Source organism: Megalobrama amblycephala, linkage group LG23 (genome assembly GCF_018812025.1).
Source record: "Megalobrama amblycephala isolate DHTTF-2021 linkage group LG23, ASM1881202v1, whole genome shotgun sequence".
Taxonomy (NCBI): Eukaryota; Metazoa; Chordata; class Actinopteri; order Cypriniformes; family Xenocyprididae; genus Megalobrama; species Megalobrama amblycephala.
In genome coordinates this window covers 9,438,990-9,454,052 of record NC_063066.1, presented here as the reverse complement: position 1 = coordinate 9,454,052, position 15,063 = coordinate 9,438,990, and positions in this window count along the sequence as shown.

The window sequence follows — 15,063 nt, the reverse complement described above, 5'->3', positions numbered from 1 at the left end:
ATATCTCTAAACTTTGTGGAAAATAATATCACGTAGCCTACAAACGGTGGGCTTTGACACTAATAGCACGTGGGCGTTTTAAATGTTGTCTATTTACTGTGGTAATTAAATGTACTTTCCTGCATGCAGAATATTTATTATGCCACCCTCTAGCGCCATCCCACACCCAGCCAACTGTCATTTCATATTTAATATTTTAAAATAATAATAGGAAACATTTTATTCAGAAGTGATAATGGAAATTGGAAACATATGTATAAATAAAATAGGTGTTACAGTCACTCTCGCAAATGGCCTATGCACTGTCCTGTTTTGTGGGAAGTTCTTGCAAAGTATTACAACCCCATTGTCTGGTAGTCAGGATAGGCCTATTCCTATTTCGATTTAATTTATTAACAAATGAAAAGTTTGGGTTACACTTAATTTTAAGGTGTCTTTGTTACACTGTAATTATACATGTACTTACTATAGGGTTAGGGTAGGGTTTGGTTTAGGGTTAGTTGCATGTAATTATGCATAATTTATAGTTATTACTATAACTGCATGTAACAATGACACAGTAAAATAAAGTGTTACCAAAGTTTGTGTGGATCAAATTCATCATGGTAGCCTGCTGATTCAGATGATTTATGTCGTTTAACATCCATTAACATGATGACAAATCAAATTATAAACTCAAGAAAATGAAATTCTTTACTTCAAAATTCGTTTTCTTTCTTAAATCCTTTTTTTTTTCACTCAGACTTCTGTCACTTCGAGATGTGGTGCTCGTGCGTGATGATTTCTGCACCCTCTATAGCTTATTTCTAATCAATTGTTGGTGTCACATCTTTGAGTTTAGTCTTTCGTTCTTGGATATCCTTCAAAAAAATCATTTAAAATTGTTTTGTTTTTTAAACTTAAGTTTAACAATTGTATTGTGTTTTATGATTATCATATAGTCTTTCCAACTTTGAACCTATTTTATATGTTCTTTAAAGGCTACTTTTTTTTCCTCAGCCAAACTGTTTGTTTCCTCTCAGTTAAAACAAAATGTCAAGAGTTGAAAAAAATAAATAAATCACAGAGTTTGATCTTTAGACTGACAGCACTGAGCTCGCATCGCTCAACAGGATCCAAATGTGAGGGAGGAGAAGTATTTTGGGTAGGCTATCATATTGCGCCATGGAAAAGTTGCTTGATAGAACCTGTTGAACTTTACTCTGGGGGACTGTAAGCTATTTCCAAAACTTTAATGCTGCTTGGAACATTTACCCGTGAAGTCCTTTAACTTTGGATTGGAGATCCACAGTTTTAAACGATCAAATGCTCCCATTTATTTCTTACTAAGCACATCGAGATGCCCTGCTGTTAAAGGGGCATTTTTGAGCTACCGCTTAACCAAGATGCTCAGATTTTGCTTTCCTTAATCTCTTTTTCCTTACTGTGTCCTTATACCCAGTTCAAGTGCGCGCGTGCAGGACCGACGCTTGCTCTACCTGTGTTACGTTATTCGAATCCGAATCCAAGTGACAGTGATGTGGTGTGTCACCTACTGTTCGTCGAGTATAGTTCAGACAGTATGCGTAAATGCGACAGGATACCGCGCTTGTTCCTCCACACTGCGCTCAGGTGTTTTAAAGTCACAGTTTTCCATACTCGGTTTGGGTTGACAAAAATGACATTCAGGCTTTCAGAGTTCCGTTGTCAATGTAGCTCTTAAAAGTTCTCTGGGAGTGTGATTTCACCCGCTTTGATGTACAGGCCCCCAGAGAGCAGGTTTCAGCATTCTGCTCCTCCTAACCCCTTCTGCCTCGTGAGGAACCCCGTTCTGCCTGCTAATGAACTCCTTTTGTGACATCTTATTTCCCTGCTCGGCTTTATTATAAGTTTTTATTTGTTGTTTTATTTTTATTTCACACCATATAAAAAAACAATAATCGCTCATATTGATTTGTAGCTATAATTTGCTTTGGTTATGTTGTTATTGTTTCTATTAGCCTGCTGTCCAGATGTGCAAACTACTGAATCATGGAGCCAATTTTTTGGTGTCCGTGTGATTATAGATTATATGTTTATTCGTACTCATTTTATTTGAGAAATGCTGGTGTGAATAAATAGGCGCGTATTTAAATGTACTTACTTTTTGGCAACTTTACAGAAACGTTATCTGCATTGTGAAATGTGAATACATTGGTTAATTTAAAATATGCGTCTGAAATACAGAAAAGCCTGTGTAAAGTAATGATTTCATCTTTTATTTTTGTATTAATAAGAAGCGTGTCTTGCGCTCTCCCTCAGCGCAGCTCACCTGTGCGACCTGCGCCGCGTATAACCACTCTCCACCTGCATTAGTGACGATTAAAGGAGGACATTTCATTTGGGCATCTAAACATACATGGCAGAAACACAATAATAAGCTAGTTTTGTAGAAACAGGAACAATCTCTTTATATGAAAACTTAATGACAGATGTGTGGAAAAGCGTAATGAAAATTATGATGCAATATTTATAAAATCTGAAAAAAGACATCCTCTTTGGATTTTTTAAGCATCAAATTGCAATAATAATAATAAAGTTTAGCTATATATCTTTTATCTCTTTAATCAGTATTTGAATAGTTGATGTCTTTGTAAAACAAACTGATTTTCTCTTGATTTTAGTTATTTGTTTGTTTTTAATCAATATAAGATTTAGGTTTTTTAAATTGTCTTGTGTTTGATGCAAAAGGAAATTAAATAAGGAAATAGAGAGTGTCCTGTACAATTTATGTCTCTGGCTAGATTAAACATATTATCTTTATTTAATTATCTTGAGTTTTATTTAATTGTAATGTGCATCTGAATTGTTCCTTTTGAAATTGCTTGTTTGTTTTTTGGGGTTTTTTTGTTTTTGTGGAGGGGCTTTTGTTGGTCATCCATTTTGTAAAAATGTTACCATGCACAAACTCCTTTTGAAAGTGTGAAAAGTTAAATAAATATTCATACATGGTCGATTGTCAAAATATTGTAATAGCCTACTTTACCTCTCACAACAAGAACAAGCAATAAAATCGTATAAAGTATCGTTTTAAAGTTGATCCTGAAAACAAAAGCCAATAATCATAATACACATAAATCAGATAGCTATAAGTAACTAATAAGTAATTAGTTTTATGCTTTAATATAAAGTAAAATTAGTCGGACAAGACTGTTGTAATTTCCTGACACCTGACATGTGATAGATTAGTAAATGACAGATTAATAGTGATTTTTGATCATTTTAATATAAATAAATTATCATTGATAGGGTTTAGCATATCATATCATAACATATCATTATTAAATTCGCATTGCTAGGATTTAAATATATAACAGTGACGGCAATTTAATTATATATCTATAAAATAATAATATCTTGCTTTTATAATGTATTAATCACTTTGAAAGTTATGTAGTATTACATGTTATATGGTTGTTTTATTTAATTTCTTTTCGTTTCTCTTGGCACTAAACAATTTCAAATCACTTTTTTGGCACTCAGTGAGAAGTGATGAAGTGATGTTGATCAGGTCAGAGGACCCAGTCAATGACACTGCTTAAGAGCAAACCAAAAAAAAAAAAAAAAAAGAGAGTCTTCTGTCAACGTTTCGATTTAATAAGATGCTCCAATTCGGTAGGAGATAAAAGGCAAGGCCTTCTTTACACCATGTCAACACAGCCCTATGCATTGTATAAATGACTTGGATTATCTCGCCTTTGTGAGCAGAACAGTGGACCCTCAACATACACACAAGACTTAATTCAAGTCTTCTCTCAAGCCACTCGAGCTTAACTTCTAACACCAAATTTAAGGACATGTCACTCCCATTCATTTCTTAGACAACGCTGAATTGTAGCCTATAGACGAAAAAAAAAGTTACTTTATTTGTTGGTGACCGTCAGATGCTTGCAGGCTAATAACAGATTTATTTAATAAATATTTTACTTAATTTGTCTCAGTCTTGGCTACATCCAGAATATCACTTTCTGCGTATATCATTCAAGATTATCTCACATAATATTTGTTTATACTTTGTATTTACCCCAGTGGAATTACTTACTAAGCGACACTCAGTAAAGTTGTTTACGCTGATAGCACACTGACAACTGACAAATATTTGCTGTACGAATTGAACAGCTCAAAAGTTTTACGTTGTTTATTTAAATTTCCCTCGGGCTCCAGCAACCGAAATCCGGGTATGATGACAAATCTCTTCTGATTATCAAATACATCTTTATTGGCTTGTCAAATTCTGTGTTAGTTTGAAATCAATCATCATTTGAGGAATAGTTTCGATTACTCTGTTTTGTCTGGCGCATAATCACTAGAAACAAGCTGCAAAAAGGAATACATTTAAATGAAATATATATTTAGTCTTAAATCCACTCAGCGAAGCACTGATGAAGAGATCGAATACATGTTATCAATAAACACAAATAAGTTCATTGCAGCAGTATGGGCATCGCAAGCACTTCCAAACACCTGTTGGCAACTCATTCCTGAATCCTGCCAATACTTCAGGCTGTAGCCGACAAACTATTCAACGTAGCGTAACGAAATAATATAAAATAAAGAGAATTTGCATATTTTGTTAATTCAACACTGCTTTCTAATTCATTCTCGTTTGATATGTCAGTGAAATGTTTTGCAGTGTAAACTAAGTAAATTAATGAGTATCTAGTCCGCAGGTGTTGTGCCTGAATTAGACAGGGTACTGAAGGGGACGAGCATGGATCTGTCAGGGTCCGCCATAAACACTCGAGTGAAGTCCAAGAAGGTCCGCTAATTAGTAGCCTGTCTCTCTAGAGGATTTACACGTTCCGCGTTGCCAAATGTCTGTGTTGCATGTGTAGTTGTGGGCCTGCATCAATTCGATGAACATTTGAATTGGCCACAAAATGACTGTCCGCTAATGGCTTAACGCAAGAACATGCATACATCACAACCCACGGAGATTAAAGTAGTCTATACATGTATATATTGTAAACAGCAGTTTTTTCAGGAAAGGTCCTCATATTCAGGGTGCTTGTGTCCATGAGTGTGTGTGCGTGTACATATATGAGGACCTTTCCTGAAAAAACTGTTTGCTTTTTACTGGAATCATGTATTCTGTACAGGTTTGAGTTCCAGAGGTATTTTTAATGGGACGAAATTGGTCTTTTTATTAATAAAAGATGAATAAAAGCCCGTGTGAACTGTCTGTGTTTGTTGTTTCTGCTCATTATTTGCATGGACTGTCAGTACCTTCCATAGCCATAACTTTTTTTTATTATTTTTTTTAAGAGAAAAAAGTTTTTATAAGATTCTTTATAAAAGTCTCAAAGCTGTCTGAGGGATACTTACAGCTTTGAAGTAAAGCATGCATTAAATTGTGGCGTGTGTTTATAGATCTCACACCCTTGTTGCACCCTGGTCCACACATACAAATTTTCAAAGAGTTTGTCAACAAATGTGCTGCTTTAAATGGATTGTGACATGATGTTCTCAATCAAGTTTCATGCAGACTTTGGCTGTAAATGATTTGCAGTATTTTAACACTTCTGAAATGAATATAAACTGATTATGTAATTAACTTACCTCTGAATATGGCAATAGATTAGGTTGCCGTCAATTTAGAACAGTGCTGTTCTCATATCTGCTGTTCCTCTTAAACGTCCTAGATGTTTCTGTTATCGTTTTTAGTAATGTGTTTGAAGTCTCTGGTGTTTTCAGTGAGAATTTTTTATGTAAGACTCATTCTAATAATGCGTAAAAGTCATTGTCAGAGTGAAAATATTAAGAATTCATCAAAAAGTTGATTCGGAATAGTTTAATGTGCATCAACAGAACTAAGGACATGCCCAAGAGATCTCATGAATATGTTGTAGCAAATAAGCAAGCTGGAAAATTAACTGCTCTCTGTGAACTATACAACAATAAGCAAAAAGTGCTGTTATCAATTTACCTGCACATTGTTTAGTACAGATGTTGCAATATTTTGCTTCTTTTTCCCATTTCTCTCTGGTTGTTCAGATTCCAGCAACAACAATGCTGGTACAAAACAGATAATAAACTTCAAATTTTAAGGATTAATACATTGCCCATACAATGTTACAAAATTAGACTTTTATTAATGTTACAAAATAGACTTTTATTTATTCAAGCTTAAAATTGAGCGATGTGATAAACCAGGCTGACTGAGCTATTCACAAATCCACCTGACCCGTTCCACAGAAGACTTGGAATATCGTGTGAATGGACTATTCTTATGATACTTTTATTGTGTTTTTGTATTCCTATGGAAGGTTTCAAGCTTAAGTCCCCATTCACCATTTATTGCAATTGCATGGAAAAGAGTGACCAGTGCAGTCCTACAAAGGTCCTCCTTTCGTGTTATCCACCTTATTTTGCAATGCAGAAGTAAACTATTTTCTTTGAACTGATATGTATATAAAGTGCAGCAAACAATAAAACTATTTGCGCTATGAACCAATTTGTTTATGATTTTGATCATTAAAATAATATGATAACAAATACAAGTGAATGACACGAGAAGCCCTCGTACATTCAAGTTACAAATGGCCCCGCCTGCTCTTGTTAAAAAATAAGGTGGATACAGATTTGGAACAACTTGAGATGATGATGCATGATGACAGAATTTTGGGGGGAGAAAAGTCAGGTCATTCTTTGTTTCTTTCCTTATTTAATTTCATCACTCAAATGTGACCAAAAGAGATGAAAACATTGAAATGTCTAAACCCAGTATATGGTTTTGCATTTCAAAATGTAATATGGAGTTGATTATCAAAAAGTGTAATGAAGAACTTGCATGGAATAAAGTCCTGCTCTTTTCCAGTCATGTACAAGTTTTATTTCATGTTAAATTCTAATGTTTGTATGAGTGAAAACCATAAAATAAATCCAGCTTCCCTTCTATTCAAACATATACAGTATGTGTGTGTTGTCTTTGACCCCATTAGTTGGGTTTAAAGGTTTAACCTCTGTGTCAGGGAGCCACATCCTCTACTCACACCAGGCCTCATTCCTCCTATGGCACGTTAGTGTTTCATTTCCCCTCCCACACATTTGTCCTAAGAGGGCAATTAAGGAAACAAACGTTTTTCCCCAGATTAAGCGGCTGCCAGCTTTGCATACTAATGTAATGCCAAGTGGTAACAAATAGTGAATGCTCTTAATTACAGGCACTATTTTCAATCAGAAAGTGCTCGATTTCCCAGGATGAGGTCACCGTGGCAGGAAAAAACCCCTCTAGAACCTGAAAGAGCACAGAGACAGTCATCTTTATATGTGTGTGTGGGTGTATGTTTCATAGAGAGGGACAGTGGGGGAGAGAGATGGTGAGAGATGAAAAAGATGGAAGGGGGAAGGGACAGATTGAGAGAGAGAATAAGAATGATAGCAGTGTGAGTCAAAAAACAGAAGGGTTAAAGAAAGAGAGAGTGCTGAAATAACATATGCAGATGCAAACCCTTTTATCGTCCCCGGGCTTCGCTGTGTGAGTACAGAATGTGATGTGTAGCACTACAATTACCTTTCAATCACTGACCAACTGCTTAATGTATGACTTATATGCAACATGGCATTCCACATCCAGCTGGAGATCAAAAGCCGCCTCCAGTCGAGTAATTTAACACAATTACAGTTCTGTTACCATCTATAATGCAAAGGAAATCGGTAAAGCAATACTCTGACCACCATAAACTGTAATAGCTCAAGAAAGCTTACCACTGCTAACCACATATATCTTCCTCCATTATGAGAGATGAAATAATAATGAGCGTTAAAGAGATTTGTGCTGTAGTCTGTGAAAGTGAGCTGTGATTGATGGACGTGTGCTGTGGTTTAGCAGCAGAATTTCAGTATGAACAAGGTTAATACAGTGAAATAAGCTTTATTATTTCAGGATCTGGGATCCATCCAGCAGACTGTGAGACTTCCATGTGGGATGAAGTGGGTCTACCTCACATCCGGTTCGGAGAGGATGTACGGCCATCGTTTCATCACATCTAACTGGAAGATGCAGACCAGGAGATTTTTTTCATGAATGCATGAAGGATTTCGGCTTTAAAGGATTAGTTCACTTTAAAATGAAAATTACCGCAACATTTACTCACCCTCAAGCCATCCTATGACTTTCTTCTTTCTGATGAACACAATCTGAGTTATATTAATAAATATCCTGACGCATCCAAACTTTATAATGGCAGTGAATGTGACAACGAGTATGAAGCTCAAGACAGTGCATCTATCCATCATAAACGTACTTCACATGGCTCCGGAGGGTTAATAAAAGCCTTCTGAAGCGAAGCAATGCATTTGTGTAAGAAAAATATCCATATTTAAGAAGTTATAAAGTAAAATATCTAGCTTCCGCCAGACGGAATGCGGACCAATACGGAAGGAAGTCTGGCGGAAGCTAGATATTTTACTTTATAATTGTTAAATATGGATATTTTTCTTACACAAACGCCTTCCTTAAGGGACGTCAGTTACGCTTTTCTCGTAAGTTGAATACGTAAGGTGTAGGACGTAGTGTAAGCGTTTTGAACTGCGAGAGGCCTTAAGCCCCAGGTATACTTCAGCCGTCCGCATGACGTAATTTTCGTCATGCAGAGGGCTCGCAGCCGGCCGCACACCCCGTCCACACGGTGCGCGTGCAACAGCACATGTGCAAGCAGGACAGAAGAGTCCACTAGGTGGCAATACGCACACAGTACTGAGCACAATGTGGAGTCGTCGAAGAAGAGTGTGTAAAGAACGATTCAAAAATAAGACGAGTAAACTCAAAAGCATGCCTTCTCCATCGTTTTTGATTCCTGTTCTCTTGGTGTATCTTCTGAACTATGTTGCAATGGGGGCTGCACTATTTTTCTTCTCCGATCCTGCCCAGCGAATGCCATGCGTCGAACTCTGTCATCCGCGCGCATCCTTGGTTTAGTATACTTTGAAAGATGCGCGGACGCGACTGCGCGCCTGACGTGGAAAGTGAAGTATACCCGGGGCTTTACACTTTCTTCATAAGCTGAATAGGGGAGGCGGTCTGGCGGAAGCTAGATATTTTACTTGTTAAATATGGATATTTTTCTTACACAAACACATCACTTTGCTTCAAAAGGCCTTTATTAACCCCCCGGAGCCGTGTGGAGTACATTTATGATGAATGGATTCACTTTCTTGAGCTTCATACTCGTTGGTCCCATTCACTGCCATTATAAAGCGTGGACACGTCGGGATATTTATTAATACAACTCCGATTGTGTTCATCAGAAAGAAGAAAGTCATATACACCTAGGATGGCTTGAGGGTGAATAAATCACCCTCAGGGGTCATTTTCATTTTAAAGTGAATTAATCCTTTAGGATTAAACATGATTTGTTTTTATTTTCCAGAGTTTTCATGGGACAGTTCACCCAAAAACAACATGTCTTTCCAAACCTGTATGACTTTCTTTCCTCTGGTACACTTCTGCAGAAGTTATACAAGTTTGGAAAGACTAGTGGGTGATTAAATGATTTTCATTTTTGGGGAGAACTTTGCTTTGCAGACTGTTGCATCGAAGGCGATGATCCTTGTATTCATTACAACGCTCAGCCGATAACTGTGGATCACTGAAACAGATGCAAAGAGAGATAAATCCTGTGATCATTTTTACAGTACATTTTCCCTGCATATCATCCAGCCCACAACAGAGAGGAGAAGAGTAATGACAGATAAAATCACTCACAGTAGGAAGTAATAAAAATGACTTCAAAGATGGATTTGCACAGATTGTTCTTTTTATTATCATTAACAGTAATGTGATACACATGCCTCCGGTGACCTTTTCACAGTATTACATATTCCCAGCTGACTCATTCATTAGTATGGCAGCGCAAACAGAAGGCAGAACTCAGCCATCCATCTAGAGAGTGAGCGAGAGAGATAGAGAAACAGCGAGAGGGGAAAAGAGTGGTGCGCACGTGTGAGCGTGCGTGTGCGTGTGCGTGTGCGTGCGTGCAAGAGCTCTTAGCCCTGGAGGTTGGAGGGAGAGGCACTAAAGCGTTTCATTTGTGATTTGGCACATCTGACAAGATTCATCCGTGGCTGATCATATGCCTTCAATGAATACATTTTCCAGAATCAATGGGAGAGTACTGTAGAGCGCAATCAAAGGCACATTAATTGTCTGCTATCAAGAGCTCCATTTGGAAAAAAAAAAAAGAAGCCCATCTGTGCCTTTTGCATCTGGCTGACAGGAGGAACACATGGTCGTTTTATATGTCAACAGCTATTAGCGGTACATTTCAGCTAAATGACAAATAAAATATAGCGATAGGTTAAAATAAAGCTTCGCTGCTTTATAAAAGCACACTGAGACGCAGAACAGAAGTTTGTTGACTAGATATGAGACGTATAGTTTTTTTTTACTGTATATGCCAAGTACATCAACTTAACATACTTTCATTTAAAAGACGGAAAACTTCGGTCCAAACTGGCAGGGACTAACTTATCAGGAGCACAGGCTAATGTGGTGGCTAGCGTGACTAACTGCAAAGCTCATTTCTTCTGCCGCGAATGGATTCTACGCATTTTGTTTCCATGCCTTGGCCCCATGTTTACTCAATGAGATTTTACACTTGAATGGCACTTGGTCTCCTTTTCTCCACTGCAATATTTCCAGTCATGGCCCCATGTTCTCTCTCCCCCAGCTCCCAAAGCGTCCTATTTTAACAAGCCAATAAACTCCGGAACGGGTGACATACTAATAAAAATGTAAACTTCTGGATAGGTTACGGGTGACTGACAGTGTGTGAATGTATGTGTGCTTGTGTGTGAAAGAGGGAGAAAGACAGTGAGAAAGTGTGTGTGTGCGTGGCTCTATCCTGGTCAGATGCTTCATTTCGAGAGCAGTGGAACATACTCCTGAGCCTCCTGGTTGGATTTGTTGGAATGTGTGAGAGGGAGGATTTTAGCGCCATGAGCCCAACGCCAAAGAGATGCAGACTTCACGCCATCTGTCTCCCCCTTCACTCCTCTACTTGCCAAACTTGCCTTTTTTCTCTCTTTCTCTCTGTGTCTCTCATTGCATCCCCTTTCATCCCTCATCACACAAGTAAGGGACATAGAAGGATCAAGTCATCGACTGCAAGGCTCCGGCAGTTGAAGCGCTTCACAGCGATATTAAAAACCCCTCTGAGTTGTTCATTTTCATTAGTGGCCCAAAAAATGACATTTAATTAGACTGTATTAGCCTGTTCAGAGTATTGACAGCTGCATGAAAATAATTGCCTGTTCTTTCACCATATGACCAACATTTTGCTGAAGGGAGCCACAGTGTTCATATGGGAAACGTTGCATGAATAAATATATGTTCCACAATAATTGGCTATCTACTCTCTGCTGAAATGAAACATTTTAAAATCTCACAGAATTATAGTCATTTGAATTAAAGGGATAGTTCACCCAAAAATGACAATTCTGTCATCATTTACTCACCCCCATATTGTTCAAAAAAAGTGTATGACATTCTTTCTTCTACAGAACCAAAAAAAAGAAGATACTTTGAATAATGTTTCAACTGTTTTGGACCCCATTGACTTTCATTACACTGAAAAAAAAAGAAGTTTGGATTTACATGATTTAATTTTGTACATCAGTCCCACATGAATCAATTAAGTTAAACAAACATAATTTGTTCATGTAACTTCAACATCATGGAATGAAGTCATTTTAAGTGACCCAATTAAGTAGACTCAAAGTGAATTTGATATGGCTCCCTGACATGATTCTAAATTCTAAGACTTTACTAGCTAGTTAACAAACTTTTAGCTAGCAATAGCATACATTAGCATCTTAAATGCTAAGCATTAAATGCTCCTTCAGCAAAGCAGTGATGAAATTAGCTGTATCAGCCCACAGCCAAGGCAAATGCTCCACTCTTCTCCATGGTAACCCACTGTAATTTAAATTTGTTCTAATAATTCCAACATAATTCCTCATCTTGCTCAAAAATGCATAAAATAACACTTAATTTCAACATTGATGGAGCCATATGCAAAGCAAGCTGGGAACTAACAAGCCCCGCCCAGTTTCGGTTAATGCAACACAAACTTAGTAAACTTCAGTATATATATTTAAGTGGATTGAACACAATCAAATTAAGTTATGACAAAATGTACAGCAATTGTGTTGCTTTAGCTCATTTTAATTAAGCAATTTGAACAAGCAGCAAAAATCTTTTTTTTTTTTTCTTTTTTTTTTCAGTGTACATTGACCAAAAAAATATTTTCAAAATATCTCCTTTTATGTTCCGCAGAAGAAAGTCATACAGGTTTTGAATGATGACAAAAAAAAATCTTTTTTTCAAGTGAAGTCTATTTTATTCTCTTTACATGAGGAATTATTGCATTTTACACCACTTAAGACACCGCTTTAAAGTTTAAACAAAAACAATGTGAATATGCAACATGTATTTGACATGAGTATTAAAATATACCTGTAAATGTCACTCCCACTGCATCCTGTGATTGGAAAGAAAATCACAGCATTATGTCTAGTACAATCCGCACATTAGGTCTGCCTGTATGCGTAAAGAGATGTGGAATCAGTGTTGCCTCATTAAAACCAGACCAGATCCTCTCATCAGATGAAGCAAAGTGCTCTGATGGGCTTGACCTCTGGCCCTCTCCCCATGTGGGCTGCTGGGCCGGGGCAGAGCCAGCTCATACTCTGCCCTGGTCCCAGTCAGCATACCCAGCCAGCTGAAGGGGAGAGGAGGCAGTGGTGGCCCAGGCGGCCCATGACCCTCACTGAGCTCCAGGTGGCAGCGAGACAAGCGGGGGGCCTTTGATGCTGACCTCTGGTCATTCTGCTCGAATGGATCTTACCATTGATCTGGCCTGCCATGGTAGGGAGGGGTGCCAGGTGCCCCCGGTGCAGTAGAGGATGAAGCGCAAGCTGGAATAGTGCTGGAGGTACACCGACCCCGCAGTTCAACAAGGCCAGCGTTCCGCAGCCAAACTGGAACGCCTGCCTCATGGCAGACGGACACGGGAGAGCTGGTGGATCAAGAGGGGTAAAACGATTAATCTCCACTGCAACTTCTACTGCTGCTCTGCTATTTTATTTGATACTTATCTTACACAGGTACTGAAGATGTCTATGAGCTTCAGTTTTGAAGAACAAAATGGGAAACAAATTTGCTCTTAATATTGAAATGTAAAGGGATAGTTCACCCCAAAATGAAAATTAAATAATTTACTCACCCTCATGTCATTCCAAACCTGTATTACTTTTGCTATGCAGAACAAAAATGAATATAATTCAAAATATATTTTTTGCCAGTCAAGTCAAGTCACCTTTATTTATATAGTGATTTTTACAATGCAGATTGTTTCAAATTAATCAATACTGAACTTATTTAAAGCTGCAGTCCGTAAGTTTTGCCTCGTTGTTGCCATCTCTGTTTGAAACCTGCAATTGCAGTTATTTGCGGAATTATCATTTTTACGTGGGTTGTGCATCGAAACGGCTCCTCAGCGTGGATGAATCTAGTTTTTGCTGTCAGTCACCACATTGGTGTGGATACTGTACTTCAGAATCACAGAGTATGACCAAAATAAGAATTTTCACTGGAAAATGTCTTCTGAACAAATACGTAACAAATCTGCCACTTTTGTTCTGACCAACTGAGAAAAAAAGAATTACAAAGAATCGCACTGCCAATGGTGATTAAATCTAACATTCGCTTAGCTTGGATCACGTCAAACCATGCAAATTATTAATATTGTTATACTTTGTTCTCAAATTGTTGATGTTAACAACATTGCTTGACTATGTGTATTTAGTGTGTATTAGCGTTACCTGTAGATTTCAATTTCTGTAGCTACTCCACTGTCCAAAGTCTTTTGCTTTTGACTATGGGTTAATCTCCAGTTGTCACTGATGATTGTCAATTGGACCTTTCTGGATTACAATCCGCCTTCAAAATAATACGTTTAATTATTCCAGCTGCTGTGAGAAAAGGCTATCTGCCGCCTACAGCATCCTCACATGTCATATAGCCTACTAGCTGGGACTCCTTCTTTATGTAAACAGATGTGAAGTAATGAGGCAAAGATGAATGGCTGCATGCTTGAAAAACCCACCAGTACCGATTTTATTATAAAACATTATTACAAGCTTACATTTTTAAGCAAAAAAAAGTACAGACTGCAGCTTTAAGATGGACAATGACACTATTTTCTTCTTGAGCTGCTGTATAGCCAAAATACAGTGGTTGTTTACTGCAACCACTGTAAAGCTGCTTTGAAAGTCTAACTGACTTTCAATTTTAGAAAAAAAAAAACAATTGAAACTTTCTTCAAAATATCATTGTTTGTGTCTTGGAATGACATGTGGGTGAGTAAATGGTGACAAAATTTTAATTTTGGGTGAACTCTGCCTTTAATCCAATGCCATTTTAAATGCTTAAATAGAAAAATGTATCTTTTCATATCTAAATACAAAAGACACTTCATCTGATCTGCATTAAGATACAAAAGAGAAAACATACAGAGACAAAACAATTAATCTATCTAAACTAAAACAAACAGTAGAGGAAACAATAAAAATGCATGCAAAATGTTTCACCCCAGGCTATGTAAGTCTGTATTTGCTACATCTATGTTTACACACACCCACACACACATCAGTTCATAAGCACATATTCTGAACAGGGTGTAAAATCCTACCGTTCCCCCTGGTGCTGCCACAACACTGAGAAAAAGCAGATTAAAAAAAGACAACAACACAAGAGACAGCACAAGACATGTCACCTGTGTGCTTCAGCATCTTTTTGCACCCTCATCTAATAGTATATATGCCCTCTAATCACCAGACCATAAACACAGCCCTGAAGACCTGCATTAAAGACTGAGAGGAGAGTGGAGGAAAACAGCATCCAACGAGTCAGAGGTAGCCTGTGTGGTATTATTAATAAGGCATTAAAAAAGAGAGCACTTCAAAGCATACAGGAGCCATGCTATCGTACATGAAAGTTACATAGTATGGCTTAATGTCTCCTAAGGCGTCTTATGGTGATGC